Below are 12516 nucleotides of genomic sequence, written 5' to 3'. Positions count from 1 at the left end.
AAACCACAGTTCATAAGGCGTCGTCTCAACGGATTTTGATGGTGCCCTATTTAACGTGAATGCGGCCGTCTCTAAAGCATAACCCCAAAACGATAGCGGTAAATCAGTAAGAGACATCATAGATCACACCATATCTTGTAAAGTACGATTACGACGTTTGGACACACCATTACGCTGTGGTGTTTCGGGTGGCGTGAGTTGCGAAAGTATTCCGCATTGTTTCAAATGAAGACCAAACTCATAACTCAAATATTCTCCTCCACGATCAGATCGTAGAAACTTTATTTTCTTGTTACGATGATTTTCAGGTTCACTCTGAAATTCTTTGAACTTTTCAAATGTTTCAGACTTATGTTTCATTAAGTAGATATACCCATATCTGCTTAAATCATCTATGAAGGTGAGAAAATAACGATATCCACCACGAGCTTCAACATTCATCGGACCACATACATCTGTATGTATGATCTCCAACAAATCTGTTGCTCTCTCCATAGTACCGGAGAACGGCGTTTTAGTCATCTTGCCCATGAGGCACGGTTCGCAAGTACCAAGTGATTCATAATCAAGTGGTTCCAACAATCCATCAATATGGAGTTTCTTCATGCGCTTTACACCGATATGACCTAAACGGCAGTGCCGCAAATAAGTTGCACTATCATTATCAACTCTGCATCTTTTGGCCTCAATATTATGAATATGTGTATCACTACTATCGAGATTCAACAAAAATAGACCACTCTTCAAGGGTGCATGACCATAAAAGATATTACTCATATAAATAGAACAACCATTATTCTCTGATTTAAATGAATAACCGTCTCGCATCAAACAAGATCCAGATATAATGTTCATGCTCAACGCTGGCACCAAATAACAATTATTTAGGTCTAATACTAATCCCAAAGGTAGATGTAGAGGTAGCGTGCCGACTGCGATCACATCCACTTTGGAACCATTTCCCACGCGCATCGTCACCTCGTCCTTAGCCAATCTTCGCTTAATCTGTAGCCCCTGTTTCGAGTTGCAAATATTAGCAACAGAACCAGTATCAAATACCCAGGTGCTACTGCGAGCATTAGTAAGGTACACATCAATAACATGTATATCACATATACCTTTATTCACCTTGCCATCCTTCTTATCTGCCAAATACTTGGGGCAGTTCCGCTTCCAGTGACTAGTCTGCTTGCAGTAGAAGCACTCAGTCTCAGGCTTAGGTCCAGACTTGGGTTTCTTCTCTTGAGCGGCAACTTGCTTGTTGTTCTTCTTGAAGTTCCCCTTCTTCTTCCCTTTGCCCTTTTTCTTGAAACTGGTGGTCTTATTGACCATCAACACTTGATGCTCCTTCTTGATTTCTACCTCCACAGCCTTTAGCATTGCGAAGAGCTCGGGAATTGTCTTATCCATCCCTTGCATATTATAGTTCATCACGAAGCTCTTGTAGCTTGGTGGCAGTGATTGGAGAATTCTGTCAATGACGCTATCATCCAGAAGATTAACTCCCAGTTGAATCAAGTGATTGCAGTACCCAGACATCTTGAGTATATGCTCACTGACAGAACTATTCTCCTCCATCTTGCAGCTATAGAACTTATTGGAGACTTCATATCTCTCAATCCGGGCGTTCTTTTGAAATATTAACTTCAACTCCTAGAACATCTCATATGCTTCATGACGTTCAAAACGTCGTTGAAGTCCCGGTTCTAAGCCATAAAGCATGGCACACTGAACTATTGAGTAGTCATCAACACGTGACTGCCAGGCATTCACAATGTCTGCAGTTGCTGGCGCAGGTGGTACACCTAGCGGTGCTTCCAGGACGTAACTTTTCTGTGCAGCAATGAGGATAATCCTCAAGTTACGGACCCAGTCCGTGTAATTGCTACCATCATCTTTCAACTTTGCTTTCTCAAGGAACGCATTAAAATTCAACGGAACAACAGCACGGGCCATCTATCTACAATCAACATAGACAAGATACTATCAGGTACTAAGTTCATGATAAATTTAAGTTCAATTAATCATATTACTTAAGAACTCCCACTTAGATAGACATCCCTTTAATCCTCTAAGTGATCACGTGATCCATATCAACTAAACCATGTCCGATCATCACGTGAGATGGAGTAGTTTCAATGGTGAACATCACTATGTTGATCATATCTACTATATGATCCACGCTCGACCTTTCGGTCTCCATGTTCCGAGGCCATATCTGTTATATGCTAGGCTCGTCAAGTTTAACCTGAGTATTCCGCGTGTGCAACTGTTTTTGCACCCGTTGTATTTGAACGTAGAGCCTATCACACCTGATCATCACGTGGTGTCTCAGAATGAAGAACTTTCACAACGGTGCATACTCAGGGAGAACATTTTATACTTTGATAATTTAGTGAGGGATCATCTTATAATGCTACTGTCAATCAAAGCAAGATAAGATGCATAAAAGATAAACATCACATGCAATCAATAGAAGTGATATGATATGGCCATCATCATTTTGTGCTTGTGATCTTCATCTCCGAAGCACCGTCATGATCACCATCGTCACCGGCAAGACACCTTGATCTCCATCGTAGCATCGTTGTCGTCTCGCCAATCTTATGCATCTACAACTATTGCTACCGCTTAGTGATAAAGTAAAGCATTACAGGGTGATTGCATTGCATACAATAAAGCGACAACCATGCATATGGCTCCTGCCAGTTGCTGATAACTCGGTTACAAAACATGATCATCTCATACAATAAAATTTAGCATCATGTCTTGGCCATATCACATCACAACATGCCCTGCAAAAACAAGTTAGACGTCCTCTACTTTGTTGTTGCAAATTTTATGTGGCTGCTACGGGCTTAGCAAGAACCGTTCTTACCTACGCATCAAAACCACAATGATAGTTTGTCAAGTTGGTGTTGTTTTAACCTTCGCAAGGACCGGGCGTAGCCACACTCGGTTCAACTAAAGTTGGAGAAACTGACACCTGCCAGTCACCTGTGTGCAAAGCACGTCGGTAGAACCAGTCTCGCGTAAGCGTACGCGTAATGTCGGTCCGGGCCGCTTCATCCAACAATACCGCCAAACCAAAGTATGACATGCTGGTAAGCAGTATGACTTATATCGCCCACAACTCACTTGTGTTATACTCGTGCATATGACATCTACGCATAAAACCTGGCTCTGGTACTACTGTTGGGTAACATAGTAATTTCAAAAAAATTCCTACGCACACGCAAGATCATGGTGATGCATAGCAACGAAAGGGGAGAGTGTTGTCCATGTACCCTCGTAGACCGAAAGCGGAAGCATTAGCACAACGCGGTTGATGTAGTCGTAGGTCTTCATGATCCGACCGATCAAGTACCGAACGTACGGCACCTCCGAGTTCAGCACACGTTCAACCCGATGACGTCCCTCGAACTCCGATCTAGCCGAGTGTTGAGGGAGAGTTTCGTCAGCACGACGGCATGGTGACGATGATGATGTTCTACCGACGCAGGGCTTCGCCTAAGCACCGCTACAGTATTATCGAGGTGGACTATGGTGGAGGGGGGCACCGCACACGGCTAAAAGATCAAACAATCAATTGTTGTGTGTCTAGGGTGCCCCCTGCCCCTGTATATAAAGGAGCAAGGGGGTGCGGCCGGACAGGAGAGAGGGTGCGCCAGGAGGAGTCCTACTTCCACCGGGAGTAGGACTCCCCCCTTTCCTAGTTGGATTAGGACTTGGGAGGGGGAAAGAGGAGGGAGAGAGGAAGGAAGGGGGGGGCGCCGCCCCCTCTCCTTGTCCTATTCGGACTAGGGGGAGGGGCGCGCGGCCCAGCCCTGGCCACCCCTCCTCTTCTCCGTAAAGGCCCACTAAGGCCCATTATCCTCCCGGGGGGTTCGGTAACCTCCCGGTACTCCGGTAAAATACCGATTTCACCCGGAACACTTCCGATATCCAAACATAGGCTTCCAATATATCAATCTTCATGTCTCGACCATTTTGAGACTCCTTGTCATGTCCGTGATCACATCCGGGACTCCGAACAACCTTTGGTACATCAAAACATATAAACTCATAATATAACTGTCATCAAAACGTTAAGTGTGCGGACCCTACGGGTTCGAGAACTATGTAGACATGACCGAGACACGTCTCCGGTCAATAACCAATAGCGGAACCTGGATGCTCATATTGGCTCCCACATATTCTACGAAGATCTTTATCCGTTAGACCGCATAACAACATACGTTGTTCCCTTTGTCATCGGTATGTTACTTGCCCGAGATTCGATCGTCGGTATCTCAATACCTAGTTTCAATCTCTTTACCAGCAAGTCTCTTTACTCGTTCTGTAATACATCATCCCGCAACTAACTCATTAGTTGCAATGCTTGCAAGGCTTAAGTGATGTGCATTACCGAGAGGGCCCAGAGATACCTCTCCGACAATCGGAGTGACAAATCCTAATCTCGAAATACGCCAACTCAACAAGTACCTTCGTAGACACCTGTAGAGCACCTTTATAATCACCCAGTTACATTGTGACGTTTGGTAGCACACAAAGTGTTCCTCCGGTAAACGGGAGTTGCATAATCTCATAGTCATAGGAACATGTATAAGTCATGAAGAAAGCAATAGCAACATACTAAACGATCGGGTGCTAGGCTAACGGAATGGGTCAGGTCAATCACATCATTCTCCTAATGATGTGATCCTGTTAATCAAATGACAACTCATGTCAATGGCTAGGAAACTTAACCATCTTTGATCAACGAGCTAGTCAAGTAGAGGCATACTAGTGACACTCTGTTTGTCTATGTATTCACACATGTATTATGTTTCCGGTTAATACAATTCTAGCATGAATAATAAACATTTATCATGATATAGGGAAATAAATCATAACTTTATTATTGCCTCTGGGGCATATTTCCTTCAAAAGCCATGGCTCATGTGATCAACAAACACTACTACTTCGCCATCTCTGGGGGTGGGAGGGTTTTCTCGACCGGGAACTCGCCACTGGATTTCACTCCGCTTCGGTAAAGTGCCAATTCTGTCAAATCCATCCAGTTGGTCCTCAGTAACCCGGGAAGGGACCCAGTTACAGGCATAAAATTTGTTTGGCCATTGCAACTGAAGAGCTGGAAAAGATTAATGTCGGTTTACGATTCATGATTGACAAAGCATAAAGCGCAACAGGTTAAGAAAAAGGAATTCAGGCATGCAAAATTGTTAAACTGGAGGCTGATGCTGTTATAAATGGTAAAGCGACGGGCGGTTTACAAGGGGACTAATGGCATATGACAGATTATTTTCTAAAAAGATAAACCGCCTACGCAGATGAGGAAGGTACAGATCTGAGGCAAAAAATGATTAAGTGAGGGAAAACAGGTTTCACAAGTTCACATTGGCATTTTGGATCTACCACAAGTCAGGAAAAGAAAAAGGTTTAGACCTAAAAAGTTGGTTCTGGAGCAGTTCGCAAAAGTCCAGATCGGTTTCTATACATAGAAGGCATGGTTGATAGCCAAGATAAAAGACTGCTATAGCTACCGCATGGAACGCTTCAAAGTTGAGGTCTGCTGTGTATGAACTAACGAAGAACAAGAGAAGAACACCATGAACCCGTGTGAACCTTAAGTGGATCTACAGAGGAAAGAGGGAAAGACTTACCAAAGTTGTTGAAGCAGCGGAGGTGCGCCGCGTTTTTCTGGTGCGATCGGGTTGATGCAGCGGCCAACGGTGAGGCAGAGGCGAAGCTCGACGATGACGGCGGCACTCGGTTGCAGAGGTGTCGCGAGGTGGAAGAAGAGATGAAGAGGCAACGGGAGGAAAAAGAAAGGGATCCTCGGCCCTATTTATAAGGCAGAGAGATAAGTGATAGGCATGGGAATCGAGGAGCCCGAAAATGGATATGTAACAAGGTTGTCACCTCGATTGTTGGATACTCATTAATAAAGGGTATCTTCGGATTTAATGAATAGGTGACGTCACGGCGGTTTACAAGATCTATGTGAAGGTGCAAAAGGATGAATTTTTCTAAGTATTGAAGATTGACATGAACAAGTTCAAATCAGTCTGGGGCCTAATGTTGGGGATATTACTATTAAGTATAAACCGGCCATGAGGGGCCGGGTTATGTTCACAAGGAGTTAGTCATGCTTGAAGCCCGTGAAGATGAAAGGGATGGCGCTTTACGGAGGAGATATGACACAAAGGCCCAGGGCCCAAAGGCAATTAGGGCCCATAGATGTAAACCGCCATATTATATACAACTCATATTGTAATATAGGGAAAGGTAGAAACCGAGCCGGACACGTTTATGATCCGGCCTTGGGATTCTGTAAACCTCCGGGCGTCGACCTGTGTATATAAAGGGATGACCCGGCGGCGGTTTAGGGACAACAGACAATAACTCAAGAACCAGGCAAAGCAGATTCGCTCCCTGGTCATCGAAACCCTAGCAATTCCATCACAACTGGACGTAGCCTTTTACCTTCATCGTAAGGGGCCGAACCAGTATAATTCCTCGCGTCCCTTGTCCGCTTTAACCCTTTCAAGCTAACCCGTCGCGATGGCTCCACGACTAAGTCCTTTCACGAGGACATCTGCCGTGACAAAACCACGATAGATGCGCTCCGCAGATGCAGGCTAAGTTCGCGAAGGAGATGCAAGGTTAGTCTCGTCTCCGTCTACGGAACCTCTCCGTAGCAACTTTAGGACCCGCATACAGGGCAGGGTGATTGAGGAATTTGTTTCGTTGGTAAGGCTAGGATACTAACAGGCGTGAGAATCGTCTGATCTCTTGTTGTCCATTAGTATGGGTATATATGTTAACCAGCGTAGTAGGATGTATGGTGTGGTATAATTGCTTTTGGTTAGTCCCTTCATCGCTAGCTTTTGTTTAAGACCGATGCATCGAAATACATACATTGTTTATTCAGTTCGAGCTATAATATCTCGTGCTTGCCGGTGCGCCTTACTTAACTGAACTTGATTTACATTTGTTTCTTCTGTGCAGTGAAGAAAGGGCAGATCATGCGGGTCGAGAAAGAAAAGTACATAAACAACATCAATGTGACTATTTTTCTTATCCTACGCGCTACTAGGTAGTTGATAGATGTACTCGAGATGTCAATCAAATTTCTAATGTTTGTGCTAAAATTTTACCTTTTAATTTGAGCTCGACTGGGGCATGGCTATCTCCGTAACATAATTTCAAACCCTGTTTACAAGAAATTTTGTATTGATTGCACTAGCGACTAGCGATGAGCTAATGACGGTATGTGGTTTGTTAATTTCAGTCCCTGTCAGTGGGGCACCCACCCTTCTACAAGGGGCTAGACTACATATATGAAGACCGCGGCGAGGTAATTAACTTCACTGATCCTAGCTCTCCTTGTCGCTCTCGTCATTATATGTTATCCATGTTGCTCTCATCAATCAATTAGCATCACTTGTTCAAGTTTCAGTTTAATAATCACCAAACAATCAAGTGCACATTTTGGACATTAGGGTGGACTTGCACTGTATTGTACAGTCAGTGAGCTGCATTAAACAATCGTTTGATAGTTTCACATACCTTGTTCGATGCTGAATTTTAGTTTACACAAGACCGGTTACCTCAGGTAGTTGTTGTACCTTTGCCTTTCTTCTTCATCAGTTCATCTTCTAGATCGGAGCTACTAACTGTTTGAGTATTTTTCAATTATACCGATTGTGTTGTTGTAGTTCTCTGATTTTGGAAATTGGAAGACAACAACAGCTCTACCCTTTGAACTTTTTTTATTGTAGCATTGTTGTTAGATATTTCGGCACATCTTAACATGCTGAGAGTAGGAGTAGGATCCTCCTAAAGTTATTTCACTGCATCTTAACAGGACAATTTGCTGGGGAAAAGCATTTCTTCACTCATCTACCTGGACATCCACTTCGGCTCAAGCGCTGCCAACACCAAGCAAGAAGAGATAGTGAGGTCGAATCTAGCCAGTCTATCTGTTTCAAACCCCCGTCCTTGCTAACAGATTTTTCTCAAACCATGTGTGAGAGTGGAAACGTTTTATCCTTGCTTCATTTTGCATGTATGTGTGTTCTTGTAGGTGTTGCCGTCGCTATCACCATGTTCTTTATTGCTCGCTGAATAATTTTTCCAATTGACGTATGATCATTATGTGTTCTTCCTGTAGGTGTTGCTGTCACTACCAGCCTAACATCGAGGTGTCTCTGGTTAATTGTCGATTGGGTCAGGATTCAACTTCATCATTATACAAGAATATACCTTGATCTACATAGTTGTCCAGGTACATGTGCTATGAATACTTGCATGTGGAATGCACTTCTCAAGGCTGGCCTTCTCATGCCTCATTTCTTTATGTATAGAGCTTTATCTAAAATGGATCTTTGTGTGCAAATAAATTCACCAAGCATCTTCAGAAATAGGAATTTGTTACTGATGCTTCACGGACTCATTTGTTTGTGTGCCATTTACCAGCATTTTCAAAAAATAGAGCTATAACTGATTTTGTGATTTATGAGGGATATGCATATCAGGATGCCTTGTGGATTTGGATTTTTCACAATCGATACCGTAAAGTACCTGGATATGTCCACCCATTTGTTTCAGTACATCTGTTGAATTGCATTTGTTTAGTTATTTGCATATCATTTTCCATGAGATTTGTTTTCTAAATCGGTTGTCCTTCGAATGCTTTTATATAGTTAATTTGTTTAGTTATTTTCCTATCATTTACAACACTTCCCATCGGTCGATAAGAACTTATTGATGATCGATCGCTTCACCCATGATCTGATGATCTTGCTATAACAAAACGATATTACATTTCCCCTCTTCCTTATCTTTACTTGCTTATTCATTGCTCCACTCGAGGTAGGGGCTCTATATAGCTCTTTGGTCTTATAGCTTAGACTGGCTGCTGGCCCTCTGCACATGTGGGCTTGGCTGGGTGAGCTCACGGTCGGTGTCGGCCAATCAGATGGCTTGTCTCCTCAGCTTGATCCCATTGCTCGCACATCAGAACAATGACAGTTTATCTTGGTGTACTTGTTTGCTGCTCCATCTTGATCCAGGACTGAATGGTCTAAACATCTCTTTAGAAGATGGTCAATTCCTTTTGTCTTGCACATCGAAGCAACCTGAAGATAACATGTACATGTTATTGTCATTTATGTCTAGCAATGAACATGATTGAGAATGGCTAATCACACTAAAACTACTCATTCTCAGTCCAATGGTCCGTTGTTGCATGTTACCTGTTTGTAGATGACTATAGTATCCACAATCAAGTAGTGACAAATCCTTAAGTTTGCTTTTCCTCATATGGACATATGAATTCGTAACACTGGCATTAAGATGTGAGATGAATATTCGTTGTGAGTTTATTTCTTCTATATGTCAATGTGCTCATATTGTCTTTCTAGGTTTCCGACACTAAAATTAGATTTACTATGTTTGCCATTTGGAAGTTTACATGTACTTCAATTATTGATGTATCATCTAGGTTGCCTGTCTTTTTGCCTAAACTAAGCTTATTGTCATACAATCAGGTTAACAAATACGACATCATGATTAGTGCGCACAATCGTGCCTCAAGAGGCGCCACCAGGTGGCGCCCCAACCACTAGTTTTCTTTAAGTATGACCATGGGTGAGAATGCCGTGGGGCTTCAGAACAGCATTGGGGCGACTACCAACGGTGTAGTGACAAATGGCGAGGCGGGTAAGATTTCTCTCTCTCCCATCATCCATCTTGTCATTCATCCCCTCGTCATTTCTTCTAATCCGGAAAAGACGTAACTTTTCTTGATGATTGAAGAACGCATGTAGGGTAACCGTTGTTGATGGATGTGTTGGGGAACATAGTAATAATTCAAAATTTTCCTACGTTCACCAAGATCAATCTAGGAGATTCTAGCAATGAGAGAGAGGGAGTGCATCTTCATACCCTTGAAGATCGCTAAGCGGAAGAGTTACAAGAACGTGGTTGAAGGAGTCGTACTCGCGACGATTCAAATCACGGAAGATCCGATCCAAGTGCCGAACGGATGGCACCTCTGTGTTAAACACACGTACAGCCCGGGGACGTCTCCTCCTTCTTGATCCAGCAAGGGGGGAGGAGAAGTTGGGGAAGAGCTCCAGCAGCACAACGGTGTGGTGGTGGAGCTTGCGGTTCTCCGGCAGGGCTTCGCGAGGCACTACGGAGGAGGAGGAGGAGGTGTTGGAGAGGGGGAGGGCTGCGCCAGGGAAGGGGGTGCGGCTGCCCTCTCACCCCTCACTATTTATAGGGGAAAGGGAGAGGGGCCGGTCCCCTTAGATCCCATCTACAGGAGGCGGCCAAAGGGGGGACTTGCCCCCCCAAGTTTGGTGGGAGGCGCCCCCACCCCCTAGGGTTTCTAACCCTAGGCGCCTTGGGCCCATGGGGGCGCACCAGCCCACTAGGGGGCTGGTTCCCACCCTTGTTCAGCCTACTTGGCCCACCGGGGCAGGTGGCCCCACCCGGTGGACCCCCGGACACCTTTCGGTGGTCCCGGTACAATATCGATAACCCCCAAAATTATTCCGGTGACCGAAACTGGACTTCCCATATATAAATCTTCACCTCCAGACCATTCCGGAACTCCTCGTGACATCTGGGATCTCATTCGGGACTCCGAAAAACCTTCGGTAACCACATACAATTTCCCATAACAACTCTGGCGTCACCAAACCTTAAGTGTGTAGACCCTACGGGTTCGGGAACCATGCAGACTTGACCGGGACATCTCTCCGGCCACCAACCAATAGCGGGATCTGGATACCCATGTTGGCTCCCACATGTTCCATGATGATCTCATCGGATGAACCATGATGTCGGGGATTCAAACAATCCCGTGTACAATTCCCTTCGTCAATCGGTATGTTACTTGCCCGAGATTCGATCGTCGGTATCCCTATACCTTGTTCAATCTTGTTACCGGCAAGTCTCTTTACTCGTTTTTTAACACATGATCCCGTGACTAACTCATTAGTCACATTGATCTCATTATGATGATGCATTACCGAGTGGGCCCAGAGATACCTCTCCGTCATACAGAGTGACAAACCCCAGTCTCGATTCATGCCAACCCAACAGACACTTTCGGAGATACCTATAGTGCACCTTTATAGTCACCCAGTTATGGTGTGACGTTTGATACACCCAAAGCATTCCTACGGTATTCGGGAGTTGCACAATCTCATGGTCTAAGGAAATGATACTTGGCATTAGAAAAGCTTCAGCAAACGAACTACGTGATCTGGTGCTATGCTTAGGATTGGGTCTTGTCCATCACATCATTATCCTAATGTTGTGATCCCGTTATCAACGACATCCAATGTCCATGGTCAGGAAATCGTAACCATCTATTGATCAACGAGCTAGTCAACTAGAGGCTCACTAGGGACATGTTGTGCTCTATGTATTCACACATGTATTACGATTTCCGAATAATACAATTATTGCATGAACAGTAGACAATTATCATGAACAAGGAAATATAATAATAACCAATTTATCATTTCCTCTAGGGCATATTTCCAACAGTCTCCCACTTGCACTAGAGTCAATAATCTAGTTACATTGTGATGAATCGAACACCCATAGAGTTCTGGTGTTGATCATGTTTTGCTCGTGGAAGAGATTTAGTCAACGGATCTGCAATATTCAGATCCATATGTACTTTACAAATATCTATGTCTCCATCTTGAATATAACCATGAATGGAGTTGAAACGGCGCTTGATGTGCTTGGTCTTCTTGTGAAACCTGGGCTCCTTGGCAATGGCAATAGCTCCAGTGTTGTCACAGAAGAGAGTCATCGGGCCCGATGCATTTGGAACAACTCCTAGGTCGGTGATGAACTCCTTCATCCAGACTCCTTCCCGTGCTGCTTCGGAAGCAGTTATGTACTCCGCTTCACATGTAGATGCCGCCATGATGCTTTGCTTGCAACTGCACCAGCTGGCTGCCCCATCATTCAAAATATACACGTATCCGGTTTGTGACTTGGAGTCATCCGGATCTATGTCGAAGCTAGCATCGATGTAACCCTTTACAACGAGCTCTTCGTCACCTCCATAAATGAGAAACATATCCTTAGTCCTTTTCAGGTACTTCAGGATATTCTTGACCACTGTCCAGTGTTCCATTCCGGATCACTTTGGTACCTCCCCACCAAACTTATGGCAAGGTTCACATCAGGTCTGGTACACAGCATGGCATACATAATAGAACCTATGGTTGAGGCATATATAGGGGATGACACTCATCTTTTCTCTATCTTCTGCCGAGGTCGGGCATTGAGTTGTGCTCAATCTCACACCTTGCAATACAGGCAAGAACCCCTTCTTGGACTGATCCATATTGAACTTCTTCAATATCTTGTCAAGGTATGTGCTTTGTGAAATACCAATGAGGCATCTCGATCTATCTCTATAGATCTTGATGCCTAATATGTAAGCAGCTTCTCCAAGGTCCTTCATTGAAAAAC

Source organism: Triticum urartu, chromosome 6A (assembly GCF_056163025.1).
Source record: "Triticum urartu cultivar PI428250 chromosome 6A, HENAU_Tu73, whole genome shotgun sequence".
NCBI classification, from domain to species: Eukaryota; Viridiplantae; Streptophyta; class Magnoliopsida; order Poales; family Poaceae; genus Triticum; species Triticum urartu.
This window is presented reverse-complemented; position numbering follows the sequence as displayed.